At 44.2% G+C, this 15,477-nt stretch overlaps 1 protein-coding gene across 2 annotated transcripts in view; it reads right to left on the minus strand.

Annotated features, from left to right (window-relative positions):
• APC (APC regulator of Wnt signaling pathway) overlaps positions 1–14,522 on the minus strand; it is a 147,630-nt gene extending 133,108 nt beyond the window's left edge. Inside the window, exon 1 of one of the 2 annotated variants that reach the window (XM_087958053.1) lies at positions 14,368–14,522. The gene's annotated coding sequence lies outside the window, so the exon portion shown is untranslated. The remainder of the gene's footprint in view (positions 1–14,367) is intronic. The other variant, XM_087958051.1, reaches the window with a different exon arrangement.
• Between the last annotated feature and the right edge of the window lie 955 nt (positions 14,523–15,477).

Consider the following 15,477-nt stretch of genomic DNA (forward strand, 5'->3'; position numbering starts at 1 on the left):
TGTTCATAATAAAATCTGACCAATTTTTCATTTTGTAATTTGAGGCAAGAGTGACACCTTGTGTGCAAAATAAACAGGACAGGACAGTGATCTTTGTTCCTTGTTCTTAGCATTACAAATCCACAAAACTGCTTCTTAGAATTTTAGACCATCAATCATATATACAAATAGAACAAATTAATCAGAATAAGTATTTTTAGCATTGATGCAACTACAAAAATTCATAGGTGGTAACGTAAAGCATTTTGCACTGCTTAGATTTATTTGTAGTGACTTGAAATAAATCTAACATCCTCAGCAAAATTACTCCTTTCCTAAACAATTTACCAGGAAAAGGAATGAAAGGGGTATTAAAAACAAGAAAGGAGAAAGGGAAAAAGGGGAAAAAAGAGGCAATAGAAAGTACAGTGGTGGCAGAAAGAATAGGGCTTTAAAAAATGAATTGTAGCCCCCATGAATAAACCTCAAGCCATGATTAGTAAACTATTTGAACCAGTGGATCCATTGGAATTTTGAGAGCATGCTGAAGCACAACTATGGGGAGTTGCTATAATAGTTAATTTTACCATAGGGTTAAATTTCTTAACTCCAGCAAAAAGTCAAAGAGAGAAATGATTGTAAAAAAATAAAAGGGAGAGGATTTGGATGTGTTCTAGCGGAAGGAGAGATTTAACCATAAGATTTTAATGAAAATAAAATATATATTCAGTGAGAAACTATTTTTAGGCGGATTCATTAATATGTCTGTGTGGTTAAGTATAATAGCTTCATCTTTGGTTTTTACATGCTTGTAAAAACAAACCCAGTGGCTACTTTCGAATCATTGACACTTAGCAGAGCAGGCCAATGCTGTTTTTAAAGTATGTCATCAGTTATATGTCATCAGTTAGACCCAACAAGTTTTTCTAATATAATTTTAAAAAGCTGGAAATCATATGATTTGGTTTTTGTCTACAGAGAAGTAAAACGACAGCTAAAATATGACAGCCTAAGCATGAAGGAGAAAGCTGCTGTATCAGGAGAATCGCGTCAGGTATTTTTGGTTGGTACCTGTCCTGGAAAAAAAGGGGGAAGGGGACTTTTTTTAACCCAGCAGCCCTAAATAGATGGGCTCCCATGCATATACCAGCTAGAAATGAAGCCAGATTAACATTTCCAGATTTCTGCTTTGACCATAGTGATCTGATTTCCTGTCCGGATCGCATTTACTGTGGCTTTGATCGGTCGATTTGTTGTCTTGTTTACCCCTCTTGGACTGGCTGAAAATAAGAAAGAAAATATCAGAGATTAAAAATGTTTGCTCCCTCAGTGAACCTGTAAAAAAAAATCTGCAAGCTGTTTGCAGTTTCACTGATGAACTTTGTCCAAAAATGAAAAAAAAAATGCCATTTAAAGATAGTGACTAGTAATCAGAAGAGAGGGAATGTGTCTTCCACAGCATACACAGTAGCCAACAGACTTGAGAGGTTTTCTATAATTAAATAAAATGAAGTAAAGAGAATTAGTTGTGTTGGCAGAAATAAAAAAAACACTATTACTGACATACAGGTAGTATAGGTAGTCCTTGACATATGACCCCAATGGAGCTCAAAATTTCTGTTGTTAAGTGAGACATTTGTTAAGTGAATTTTGCTCCATTTTACAAACTTGCTTGCCACAGTTGATAAGTTAGTAATCTGGTTCTTAAATGAATCGAGTTTTCCCATTGACTTTGCTTGTTGGAAGGTTATAAAAGTTGACCTTGGAATACAGCAACTGTCATAAAAATGAACCAACTGCCAAGAATCTGAATTTTGATCACATGATCATGGGGATGCTACAAAGGTCATAACTTGAGAAAAGTGGTCATAAGTCACTTTTTTCAGTGCTGTTGCAACTTTGAACAGTCACTAAATGAACTGTTGTAAGTCAATGAGTTGTGTGTACTTAACTCACAAACATTTATTAAATGACTGTTCAAAGTTACAACAGCATGAAATAAGTGATTTACAACTGGTCCTCACATTTAACAACCATCACAGCATCCTGATGATTATGTGATAATGTATTTGTAATAGTTGCAGCATTCTGGAGTCATGAGGTCACCATTCGTGTCCTTCCCAGCCAGCTTCTGACAAGGAAAATCAATGAGGAAGCCAGATTTGCTTAATGACTATGTGATTCTCTTAACGATTGGATTTTTTTTGTAAAACTGAGTGTTAAATTAATTACTTTGCTTAGCAATGAAAATTCTGCTCCTGGTTGTGGTTGTATACCAGAAAAATAGGCAAAATTGTGTTCCCAATGGCCTGAGGTGGGCAAAGGATGACACTGCATGTTTTTGCCCTTGAGGAATGGTCAGTGGCCAAAACTCACTCTAGGACAAGCAGGTTCTACAAACCAGACTAAGGGCTAAATACTGTATGTAAAAGCAGGGGAGATATGGGTAGAGTTAATTCCTTATATGGAGCTTCTCCATTCACAAAACAGGCTGCCATGATGATATGCCCAAATGCAAGGCAAAAGATAGGCTGATGGGACTGCCTACCTCCCCTCTTGACTCCATCTACCCCACAATATTTTACTTTCTTCTCTGGAAAAGAAAGACCTATTTGTAAACAATGGGCAGATCTGTGTTTTTTCTGCAGCTTGCAAGTATCTCATTACTTTATTAAAATAATCTTTTATAAACAAACTCAGATGAGAGCCCAGTGGAAGCTATATAGTTCACTGCTATCCAACATAGCCTGCCACTGCTTCAACAGACAGGAAAATTGTACTCCTGCTACAGTTGATAGAGAATTAAGACCTTTTCCAGTTCAATCAGCCAGACTCTATCTGGTTACCTAAATTAGCCAGGAAAATCAGGAAAAAGCAAGACTAAGTGTTTATGTAGTATGCCGATATTCCTGTCTGCATTACTAGTGTTAACAAAAATTACCCAAAACTTGTAAGAAAAATGTATTAATACAAGCAACATAACATTCCCCTGAAAAACAAAAGAAAACCACCAAAAGACTGTTAGTGATTTTTATTCACACATTTTTGCTAATCTTCCAAAAAAAATCACTTTTGCTTAGGACTAAATATTAGCAAACATTTCTTCAGTAATCTAGATTTTAATTTAAAAGTCTTTTTACAGTGAGGATTTACAGCATCACAAAAATGGCTTTGCAATCCCAAATTTACTCCCCCCTCCCTTTCAGCTCATATGTGCTAACTACATCTTTTCTCCAAGCTATTATTTTAAAGTCCTTATTCTGTATTACAAATGGGCGTTGGTTCTTACCTGACACGCCATTTCTCTGGGAGCCGTGAGGATCATCCAGTGTGTGGGAGCGCTTCAGTCTGCGTCGTTGTAGGCTGAGCTTAATTACTGAGGATTGCTCCGCCCTTCATCACGTGGCTGCCTTGCAATCCCAGTTTACGCGAAGTCGAGTGAATAGAAATCCTGCTCTCCTCTTACTATGCTAAAGGGTTCATTGGCCGAAACAAGACCCCACCAGACGGAAAACTAATAAGGGTGGGGCTGGATGATCCTCACGGCTCCCAGAGAAATGGCGTGTCAGGTAAGAACCAACGCCCATTCTCCTGGAAGCCGTTCGGATCATCCAGTGTGGGACATACCAAAGCTTGGCTGTCCACGGGGGACTCCGTCTGGTCCTGTGACCCCTGTGGTTCCTCGAGGACTTGCTGGAGGACTCTTCTACCAAACGAAGCCTCCACCGAGGTAAATATGTCGATCTTATAATGTCTAATGAAGGGAGATGGGAAGGCCCAAGTGGCCGTCCGACCAATACCAGCAATTGGAGCCTGAGTGGCCCCAGCTGCAGAGGTAGCAGCACTTCTGGTGGAGTGTGTCGTTATTCCGCTGGGAACCGGCAGGGCCTGGGACAAGTACGCCTTGGAAATAGTAGCGCTAATCCAGCGGCCGATGGTTGACGGGGACACTTTGTGGCCTAATGATATGGGCTGAAAGGAGAGAGGAAAGGTATTCGGATCTCCTGAAGGGTTGGGTACGTTTAATGTAAATGCGGAGGGCCCGTCTAACGTCCAGGGAGTGTCAGAGCTTCTCCCTTTCCCACGGGGATCGGGGCAGAAGTTCGGAAGTGTAAGTTCCTGTGCCCTGTGGAAGGTTGAGTTGACCTTGGGCAAGAAGGTAGGGCCCGGCCGGAGAACTACCCGGTCGGCATGGAAGATGCAAAGGTCCTACCTCACCAACAAGGCTGCTATCTCTGATAATCGGCGAGCCGAGTAATGGCCACCAGGAACACGACTATGTACGTTAGAACTGGAGAGTGGATACCCTGAGAGGCTCAAGGGGTGTTTAATAAGAGCCACCAGGACCTTATTGAGGTCCCCGGTAGGGTATCTGTGAACCGTTGGGGACAACGTTGGTGGTTCCCCTGAGGAATGCCCTGATGCGAGGGTGGAGGGAAGGGACCCCAGATTGTCAAAACAATGACGGTTGAAAGGGCTGCGACCTGATGCCTCAGGGAGTTCGGAGAAGACCTTTCCTCAGACCCTCTTGGAGGAATGTCAACACTTGAACGATGGAGGGTGAAAGCGGGTTGACCTGGAACCCCTGGCACCCTTGCAGAAACTATTCCAAGTGGCATTGTATATCCGGGTTGTGGAGGGCCGCCTGGCGGCTAGAATAGTATCGATAACCTGGTCAGAAACTGCCCTTTCTTAAACGCTCCCGCTCAACCTCCAAACTGCTAACAGGAGCCACTGAGGATCCGGATGCTGGAGGGGACCCTGAGAAAGGGATATCCTGATCGGAGGGATTTTTCAGGGAGGGGCCACCGATAGGTTGCGGAGGTCCGCAAACCATGGGCGCCTGGGCCAGTAGGGTGCCACCAGAATCAGTTCTGCTTTCTCGGAGATGAGCTTCTGGATGACTCTGGGGGCCAGGGCTAAAGGGATGCATATAGAAGCCCTGATGGCCAGGGGCAACGGAGGGCATTGTAGTTCTCGGCCCCGTGGGAGGGGTACCTCGAGAAAGCCTGGGGAGTCGAGTGTTGAGGGGGAATGCGAAGGGGTCCACTAACGGGAGACCGACCAGCTTGGTCGCTTCCTGAACAGTGACGGGTGGAGGCGCCACTTGGGCTGGTCCACCGTGGTCCTGCTCAACCAGTCTGCTTGGGTGTTTAAGTCCCCTGAGATGTGCTCGGCTTTGAGAGAGAGGGGCGCTCCGCCCAATGGCAGAGGTGCTCGGCCTCTCTCATCAAACGGATGGACTGGTGCCCCTTGTCGGTTGGCATGGGCCTTGGTCGTGATGTTGTCCGCGAGTATGAGGACATGCCGCCCGCGTACCTGAGGGAGGAAGTTGCGCAGGGCCAGGTGGATGGCGCAGAGTTCCAACCAGTTATACTGCATGCTCGTTCTACCTGAGACCATGTGCCCTGAGTCGAGAGCGAGTGGATGTGATTGCCCCATCCAGACAGGCTGGCGTCTGTGGTGAGGGTGAGGCGTTGGGGCTCCTTGAAGCCATGTCCCTTGTTGATGGCGGGACTGGTACCCAGAGGAGAAACGTGAGGACCCTTGAAGGCACCTTGACCGTGGCCTTTGAATTGCTTCTGCAGGACCGTTGGAACGGGAGCAGGAACCACTGTAGGGACCTGGTGTGTAACCGGGCCCAGGGAACAATGGAAATACATGAGACCATTTTACCTAGTAGCTTAGACAATTCTAAAGGTGTTACCCTTCTTGAACGTCTGACTTGTTTGACGGTTTCCTGAATGTTAAGGAATCTTTCCGAGGAAGGGAAAACCTTTCCTCGAACTGAGTTAATGACGGACCCCAAGGGGTGATCCGTGTAGGTGGTAACAGTCGGCTCTTTTGCCAGTTTGCCAGGAACCCATGGTCTTGGAGGGCAGAGAGGGTAGTTCTGACATCCTTCCCTGCTTAGAGTCTGGGGTGGGACAGGACGAGGATGTCATCCAGGTAACAATGGAGACGAACCGGGAGGTTCCTGCGGGGGCGCCAGAGACGCGAGGACCTTAGTGAAGATCCTCGGGGCAGGGGCCAACCCAAAGGGAAGAGCCACATATTGGAAGTGGCGGTGGTTGTAGCAGAATCTGAGGAATATGGAATGGAAGGGCCGGAATGGGAGTGGGGAGACGCCTTTGAAAGGTCTATAGAGGCTAGCCAGTCCCCTGCCTGATGCCCAGTAGAATGGACTGTAGGGTGTCCATCTTGAACCTGCGGTAGATCAGGTAACGGTTCCGCGTTTCAGGTCTAGAATCGCCCTCCATCCCCCTGAGGGTTTGGGAATCACGAAGAGGAGGGAGTAAAACCCCTGCCCCGCTGGGATAGTGTGCTGAATGGCTGAATCCATTGAGTTGTGTTTGGTGGGGTCCCTCGAAAGGGGGATGCCATAAAGAAGTCGGGGGCGCTGGAATTCAAGCGCGAGACCAAGCCTGATGGTGCCACGGACCCAGGCATCGGAAATGGGGGAATCCCATCGGTCAGCGAAATGCCTGAGGCATCCCTCGATGGGAAGGGAGGAGCAGGGTCTATCTGGTGCGCCAGAGAGGCTTCCCTCCGGGGCCCGTGAAGGGTCGACTGTAGCTGCCGCCCCTCCTGTTCCTGTAACCTGGATCGGCTCGATCCAGGGGCTGGAATTGCCGGAAGGAGGGGGTCTCGGATACCTGGGCTGGAAGGGGACTGGTAGAAGGGTCAGGAGGAACCTCTCCGAAAGGGCAGAGGCTTTCTTGTTCTTAGCAGGACTTGAACTCACAGTGTCCTGCTTTGTAGTTTGGAACCTCAACCTCTACACCAAACTGGCTCTGTTCTTGCTTCAGGTTTCAGATAGCAATGGCTCCAGGGCGGTGCCAAATAGTCTGTCCCCTTAATGGGGGCAGTGGCCAGCTTAACCTTGTTTTTTATGTCCGCCTGCCAGTGCTAGAGCCCGAGTAGGCGGCGAGCTGTAACGAAAGAGGTTATTACTCGGGCGGAGAACATAACCGTTGAGGTAATGTACAAGAGCAGGAGAGACTATCTGAAATATCAGCCTTTACCTGGGATCGAACTCACAGCCTCCTAACTGTGAGGCAAGTGCTCTACCTCTAGGCCACCTGACAAAGGGCTGTGGTAGGTGGCGTCGGCCGAGGGTTCCACTGCGGCCGTTAACTTTACGATGTCCTGATGTGCCCTAGTGTTAGAGGGGAAACATGCTGTTTCAGTTGGCGGAGCCACTGGATCGAGGACCTGGTGAAAAGGAAGCGGCCATGGCCGATCTGACAGCCCAGGTGTCAGCCTGATGAGCCCTACTCAACGGCAGTTCGGACCTCTTGTCCTCGGGTTTTAGAGCCCCAAGGGTCACTGGGGAGGACGAGGAAACTAAGCCAACGAAGGGTTCGTCTACCTCGGGGTGTTAAGCAAGTTGCAGAAGCTCGAATTGAGGTTAAGAACCTCTTGTCCTGGCTGGATGGGGCAGGGGAGCTCTTATAGAGTCCAACAGGTCTGAAACTAGGTCGTGAAATATGAGTGGGGCCGGAATAACTTCCGCCTCCACCACGGGTTGCCTAAAACGGCGTCCTCTTGTCCCTCTGCCGGAGGGGGAGAGCGAGGAGGACTGAACATATAGGCCAGAAATGCTCTTGGCCTTAAATAGCAGGGATTTAAAATATGTGTGCCTTGAACAAACCCACAAGGTGAGTTGATGGGGTGAGGCCCTCGGTCCTCGGACATGTCCCCTTCCTTCGGGTCTATCTCCGATAGGGGTTCCCCTTGATGTATGGACCCCCATTCAAGATCTTCCTCCTCCCGAACCGAACCAGGTCCTCTATAGCCTTCTCCATTTCCCCTTCTGAGCGGGGCTGTCCCCCATAAAGGTACCTGACCATGAGTGGGGTCCAATCTAGGCAAGGACCTGGAGTGATGGCGAGACGTGTTCGGGCGCCATCGAGGGGGACCGGACCTGGGCATCTGGTAAAGGCCCTCTGCTATCCCCTGGCGGATAGTCTGTTCCATCCATGCCTGCATGTGCGCAGGAATCTCGACAGAGGCGGCCTCCTCCTGGCGCATGCCAGCGGCCGTGGGTGTGAAAGTGGCTTCGAGCGTTCGTCTGGTTGTCGGTTCGGCACCTGGTGTCCCTGTAAGCTGCGCCTGGAGAGGGAAGAGGAATCTGGAGGAGGGGGGTGTCTGGAGGTAGAAGGAAGGGGGCTGGGGGCACTGGTTGTGCCTCTCTAGATCACCTGTCAATTCTTTCTCCAGTGCCCTATGGCGCCTTAGGGCGTCTCTCTGAGAAGTCTTAGAAGTTTCCTTAGAGGCTTCCTTAGCCTGTCTGCGCAGGTGGTAAGACTGAGATCTGGCCTTCAACGAAGGGCCTCTAGTGGAATTGTCATCTGCCATTATAGAAGAAAGGACTATAGCTCCAATTTAAGGCGGTTGGCTCGCCAAGGGTTTGGCCTACAACAAAGGCCGGGTGTCCTTTCAGCTGGCCCGCGCCCCTTTTGGAATTTAGATATGTAAGTTCTACAATATTATTATTGTTATAATTATTGATATAAATATATATATACATGCTTATAAGCACTGTATATGTAATCCAATCAGTGTTGGTAATGCGTTATTGCCATGTACCAATAGATATATATGTATATCTCTATATAATATTTCATTATATTATTATTATTATTATTATTATTATTATTATTATTATTATTATTATTATTATTATTAATTATTATTATTATTATTATTTATTTTTCATATACAAGAAATGAACAGGGATCTGTTCAGTGCTCCCAGGAGGGAGTGACCTCAGATATAATGTTAAAAATCTCCAATTGGCCAAATAAACGCCTGAGGCTGGAGTGAGGCCTCTGGCAGCTGGAGCTCCCAGGCACAAACCGGGAGGGATAGGCTGCGATTCTCTGCTCTGAGCATGCTGCGGAAAGCCAACAAGATAGCCAATTAAATTGAATCTGCAGTAGCTCTCATAGGCTGGCAGGCCTACAACAGGAGCTAGCCCCTTCGCAGCCCAACGAGGCCTATTAGAATTACGCCGGTTATACACGCCGGCGGCACCCAAAATGGCGGCCGCCACCTACATTTAATCCCGGGCCGCTCAGAGCGCTACATAAGCCTCTCCGGCACACCTAGGAGCCGAGCGAGGCAGCCAAGTAATTTTCGCCCCTTGCTGGGGCGATCGGCGTTTTGGTGGGGGAACACCAGCTGCGCTTATCAGCGCGATCGATAAAGCCGCTATGAGAGCGGCGCGAAACAAGCGGCAGGCAAGGAGCCGAATTGAAAAGGGGGGAGGATTGACGCGGAGCGCGAAAACCGCCTGCTCTCTATCCCCTGGGGGCGAAGAAACGCTCCCCTGCTACAGCCACCCCAATTGCGCAGAGGCTAAGGGAGAACCAGGAATAAAAGGCAAACCTGAAATAATAATGAGTATGCTTGAATCGGCCAAAGAGTGGGAGATACACAGCCTAACCTAACGAAGGCTGAGCGTAAACTGGGGATTGCAAGGCAGCCACGTGATGAAGGGCGGAGCAATCCTCAGTAATTAAGCTCAGCCTACAACGACGCAGACTGAAGCGCCTCCCACACACTGGATGATCCGAACGGCTTCCAGGAGAAACACCAGCCTGTCACAAAATCCAGAGAAGGATGAGGAGAGTCAGGACAATGACACAAAGGGAAAATGTACATAATGAACCCAAGGACTGGGTTCTGCTAAGAATTACTAATGATTGTTAAATTGACAATGAATGAATGCAATGGGTTTGGAAAAACAGAATTGTAGTTTTGGCTTAATTTGTTTCATATATTTCCCAACTTAGGCAGATGAGTTGATTCCTTTTGTGAACCATACTCTCCAAACAAGATTTTCTGACACATTACTTTTATGTGTGAAGGGTCCTGTGATGCAAACTCCCTTCCTATGCCAGTCCACAGGAAATAAAGTTTGCATAGAGCCATGTATTTGAGGAAATACTTGAAGTGCACCAAGGAGGGGCTCCTTGGATTTTGGCCAAAATACTTTTCTCTGTTTTATTAATAGCTTACAAAAACAGTGGTTTAGCCACAATTGAACATTTCACCTTTGCATTTGGCAGAGATTTTAAAGGGTGTTCAAAGTTTCTCCATCACAAAGAGAAGGTGAAAATATACTGAGTTCAGAACAAATAAACAAAAAAACAAAACAACCTCAAACATTTACAAAATGTGAATACCTCCAAATTATCCTGGAATCCCATTTTATACCCAAGTAATCACATAGGAAATGTCAGTTAGTAATCTGCGTAAATCAAAATTATTGTATGAATGTTACAAATCTGCTAACAATGATTAAACTAATAGTTATCAGCTATCAATTATTAACCCCATTTAAAATATCTTTTTATATTGCAATATTTAGCTTACCTGAAGTCTCCCTCTTTTTTCTATTTTTTGGAACAGTTCTGAGCTGTTCAGTCTTTTACATGAAATGCAAATAACCCAAACTAGAGGGACCAGTTATCAATTCTTTTAACCATAGTTGACAGACTGCCTTGGTTTGCCATTTATACATACATTCTTATAATGGATGTGTCTGTTCCCTTTTCTCTCTCTCTCTAGATTTCTTTTTGCAATTTATGCATTTATTTGACCTTGGGGATATAAATCAAAGTTCATATACACCATCTTTAAAATTCAGCTAATACATTGACTGTCGGTCTGTCTGTTGTACATGTGGCCTCTGAATTCCAAGGAATGTGATACTATTGCTAATGGGAAATAAGCCCATGCATGCAGTATACTTCTTTTTTTAATTAGCTATCAGAAGCACAGAAGATAAATTAACCCCTTTTTAAAATGCTTCAAGGTAGAAGAAAATTACATCTCTCCATAATAGCCAGTACCTCACCTTCTAAAAACTATAACAAGTAAAGCAATACTGGTTTTGATGTATGAACACTCCCACATTTTAAAAATGACTGTTTAAAATGCCACAATGAAGGGAATGGGGAAGAAAAATTATGCTTATGTATTATGACATTATATTCATTGGTTAAATGTTCATGTATTTATGTCAAATATTTTCATAACAGCAATGGAAACACATTGCCAAAGGAAGAATACAGCAAATAGAAGCTAAAGTGTTGCCTTACAGAAAGAAATATGGTTTTCTTCCCTTAAGTTCATACTAAAGCTTTTTGTAGTATAGAATGCTTTTAACATTATTTCTTCCTTCCTGGAATAACTTTGAAGTGAAATATGCTGTTATTGCTTCGGTTATCCTATGCTGTGGAGGTTTTATGTTCGTTATAGGTCTTCACTTTTATGTTTTCCCAATTTTATATAAAAGTCACTTTTGTGCGATTTGGGCAGGCATATAAATGAAAATGAATGAATGAATGAAAGAAAATTGTTGACCATTTGATTAAGCCAGGAATGAAGGCTTCTATATTTTTTTAAGATAATGAAAGTTGTTTCTGAAGCTTACATGGGTATAATGCTGTTTCTTTTTAATTATTTCCCTATTTGATTTTTCTATTTTTTTAATGAAGATTTATTCCTTTTTTAATACACACACACACACACACACACACATCCCTTCAGTCACTGACCAGAAATACATATACATATATATTCAAATGATTTTATATACATTGTATTAAATTAGATTCATGTGATACATTATGATATACAGTATGTTATCTATAACATGTATGATACATTATACATATACTATAGCACACTATGTACAAAATCTAAGAAATGGAAAAGATAAGCATGTGGTTTATAACATTTTTCATTGATGTCTCCATAGGAATGACTTTTAAGACATTCCCATGGGGAAAATCATGTCAAGTTCACCACTCACTTGCAGGATTCTATTATCAGAGTACTGAAATCATCCTTCTGCTCTTTATCACAAGCGTCTTTGTGAGGCCTTTGTGTTTTTTGTAGATCATTTCAAAATGAATACATTTTTCCACATTCCACATTCCCAGTCTAACTTCTTTTTACATGCTATATTCTATAATTTTGTACACATATCATTTCTACAAACAGCATACATACACATATTTGTGTGCATGCATGCACATATGCATATATGCACAAACATATACAGCATATCATATAGCATGAATTAACATACACATAATGTATACAACAGCACGTATGATGCATTATACAAACACACATACGCACAGTAGCATCTGCGAGGGAGTCAAAACAGACAAGTCCGTTTTGTTTGTGGACTAATCCAGCGGTCGCCAACTGGTGGGCCGTGGCAAAATTTTGGTGGGCCACAGAAGAAATGGCCCCCAAAAGCAATTAATCTGGGCCGCGTGGGAAAACAAGGCTGCTCCGCCCACATGCCCCCCCATATCCTTCGGCCAGTGCAAAACTCACTTTGACTGAGAAGCAGAGACCCACGCGAGCTGCAACTTGAAGGTAAGACCAACGGTGGGGGGAGGGGGTAGCTTGCTAAAGGTGGGAAAAGAAAGGTAGATTAGAAACTAACCGGTAAGTTCATAATCGCCCTAGGCATTAAAGACCCGGGAAGAAAAGCAGCTGCTGCTGCTCATGTTTCTGCCGGATGGCTGCAGCAACCATTGCGTCCAAATGGGGTGGGGGGTGGGGATGGAAGGAAGAGAGAGAGAGAGAGAGAGGAGGAGCAATCCAAGACTGCTGGGGAATTAAATCCATGTGGGGAAATTTGCATGGCTGTGTCTTTTCTTTCCAGCCTCAAGGTGGGGGGAGGGAGAGAGAGGGAGGAGAAAGAGGAGGGGGGATCCAAGGCTGCTGGGGAATTAAACAAACTCTGCCAGAAATGAGTCTTTGGGACCCTGCAAGGCATCCTGCTCCAAGAGGCTGCACTGGTGTGACAAGTCTCACAAACACTCATTTCTGGCGGAGTTTGGGGGAGAGAAAGAAAGACTTCTGCTGCTTCTGCTGTTTTCCTTGCATGAAGCCAAAAGTCTCTCCCCCCCCCCCCAGAACCGAGCTGGAGACAGAATCCTGCAATCCCAAATAAAGAATGATTGATCGGTAGGAAAATGGGGTGGGGAATTTTCCTGCAGACTTTTTGGGGGATTTTCCCAGGGTCTCTGGTCCGTGGGATTTAAAATTATGGGTTTGGTGGTCCCTGAGGTCCAAAAGGTTGGCGACCCCTGGTCTACATAGCAAACCATGTTGCAGACACTGTATAGCGTTGGATCACCAGCAAGCAGCCTGCCAACAGGCCACTGCCACAATTCAGGGTAAACCTCACCTCTTGCCCTCACTTCCACCCTAGTAATCATGCCATTCTTTGCTCACAACCCATACAAAATCAGGTGATGGGTCAGATTTGGCCCATAGGCCAGAGTTTGTTAACTTCTAGTCTAAGAAGTGTAGAATGATATTAGAAGTACCCCTTGTGACATGTATTATCATTTTATATATTAAGCACATCTCAGTGTACAGAACAACTAAAATTTAGAAATAGCATTAAAATATCAACTATTAAAAATGATAAATGTGAAAGAGATAATCAATTATGGATCAAGTGAATAAATATATATCAGTAGCCCACAAATTGGTGGGGCTGGCAGAAAAGACTTAACATTTGTAAGACTTCACTGACTATATTTCCTAAATATCAGAGTAGAAAGAATTTCAAATAATGGGTGACACAGCTATTGGCCAGAAGGCACTCTCTGATGCTTACCTTCAAGGGTCCTCCAATGATTTTAGAGATGGTTACTTAATAACCAGGATTGGGGGCTATTAAGGTAAAAGGTGATGACACTCTCATTTCCTGTCCCAGAAATCCTTGCACACAACTGCCCTTCTTTCCTGTCTCAGCACAACCACTTTGAATAGTAACTAAGCTACCAACACTCACTATAAAGGAGTATATCCACCATCCAAAATCAGATCACCAAACTCATAAAAGTAAACTAAAATCTATAGTCCATTCTAAAACTGTGGCATGAATTAAGGGAAATGCTTGTAGAATTACAAAATTATATTATAAAGTTGCATTACAAATAAGAGTTCATAACAAGTGTTATGATCATAGTGAATGATACAACAAATATTTTATAACACTGCTAAAATTGCAGGCAGTATAGTAAATAATATCTCATAGAATAGTATAAAGTAGTAAAACCATGATTACTAGCTTGTTTTTATTTGGAAGTCCTCTGGGGTAATGAGGCCCAAATGCACAAAGGAGAAGAACTGTACAAATCACTCCATATATGCAGAGAATATGTCATCACAGACAATAATCACAAACATTAAAATTTTAGAGAGATTAGAGTATATAATTAGCAACACATATTGCAATAAAATAGAAATGCCTTGGAGAAAGTTACAGCTGAATTTGGTTACCTATATTTACCCAAACATAAATCTCTTTTTATAAATCTCTTTCAAGTTCAATATTACCTTGTCTTGCTTTTTAGCTTATGTTTTGACGTTCAGGATAGATGATAAAACCTCATTTCTTTCAGCCTTCCCTCCAGGATCTTTTTCCAGGGCCACAGCCAAGCTAGCTAACTTCCCTCCTCTCTTCTACCTTTGAATCTTAGGTGTTTAAATCCGCCGCTTTTTCCTTTGGAGGAGGGAAATGCTGACGCGCTTCCTTTTCGCAACAAGGCAAGTCTGAACTTGTCTCTCTGGCTGTCTACACGTGACCAGCCACTGCAGGAGGTCTAAGATAAAACTGCGGATTCTAGGTCTAGGTCTCGACTGTTAATCCTGAGATAGTTGAGTGAAGGTGGGGGAGGGAAAGGTTTGCTCTGCCTTGGTTGGGGGGACTGGAGCTGTGTATGTTTACATAGAGTCTTCCAGCCAATCTTTGATTCCTGACGACTCCCTGGACAGATACCTGCAACTTTCTTCGCAAGTTTTTCAGAAGAGGTTTGCTATATTGTCTCTTTCCTAGAGCTGATAGAGAATCATTGGCCCAGAGTCATGAAAGTGGCTTTAAGCCTAAGGTGGGTCTAATACCCAGTTTTTAGCCTGATGGCTTAATTACTACCTCAAACTTGCTGTCTTTGTGGAGGTTTGTTCTCCACAAATCTCTTAGAGGCATACTTTATTGACTGTGAAAGCCTAAGGCAGGGGTCTTCAAACTTGACAGCTTTAAGACTTGTGGACTTCAACTCCCAGAATTCCTCCTCCAGTCATATTAGCTCAGGAATTCTGGGAGTTGAAGTCCACAAGTCTTAAACTTGCCAAATTTGAAGACCCTTGGCCTAAGGGCTGGAAAAGTGTTGTTGAATGATAGGAAAAGTATCTTTTGCCTCTGGGTTTTGTTTGGTTTTTTGGCCCATGGACAATGGGTAGCCCAGTCCTGGAATAGATCATTATCAAATTAGATTATCTGGCAGGCACTGGTTGCATATTGTTCAGAAGCCAATTACAAATTCTTGAATCCAAATCAGCTGCTAATATATAGCCAGTGCAAAAATCAGGAACTCTAGTCAGCTTCCTGGTATCTCAAGTCTGCTCAAGTAAATCCAGTTAAAGTGCATTGCAATTATCAAACCATGC

The sequence above is a fragment of the Notechis scutatus genome, chromosome 2 (genome assembly GCF_049901735.1).
Source record: "Notechis scutatus isolate UNSWTSFEM ecotype Mainland chromosome 2, rNotScu1.2, whole genome shotgun sequence".
In the NCBI taxonomy this organism is placed as follows: Eukaryota; Metazoa; Chordata; class Lepidosauria; order Squamata; family Elapidae; genus Notechis; species Notechis scutatus.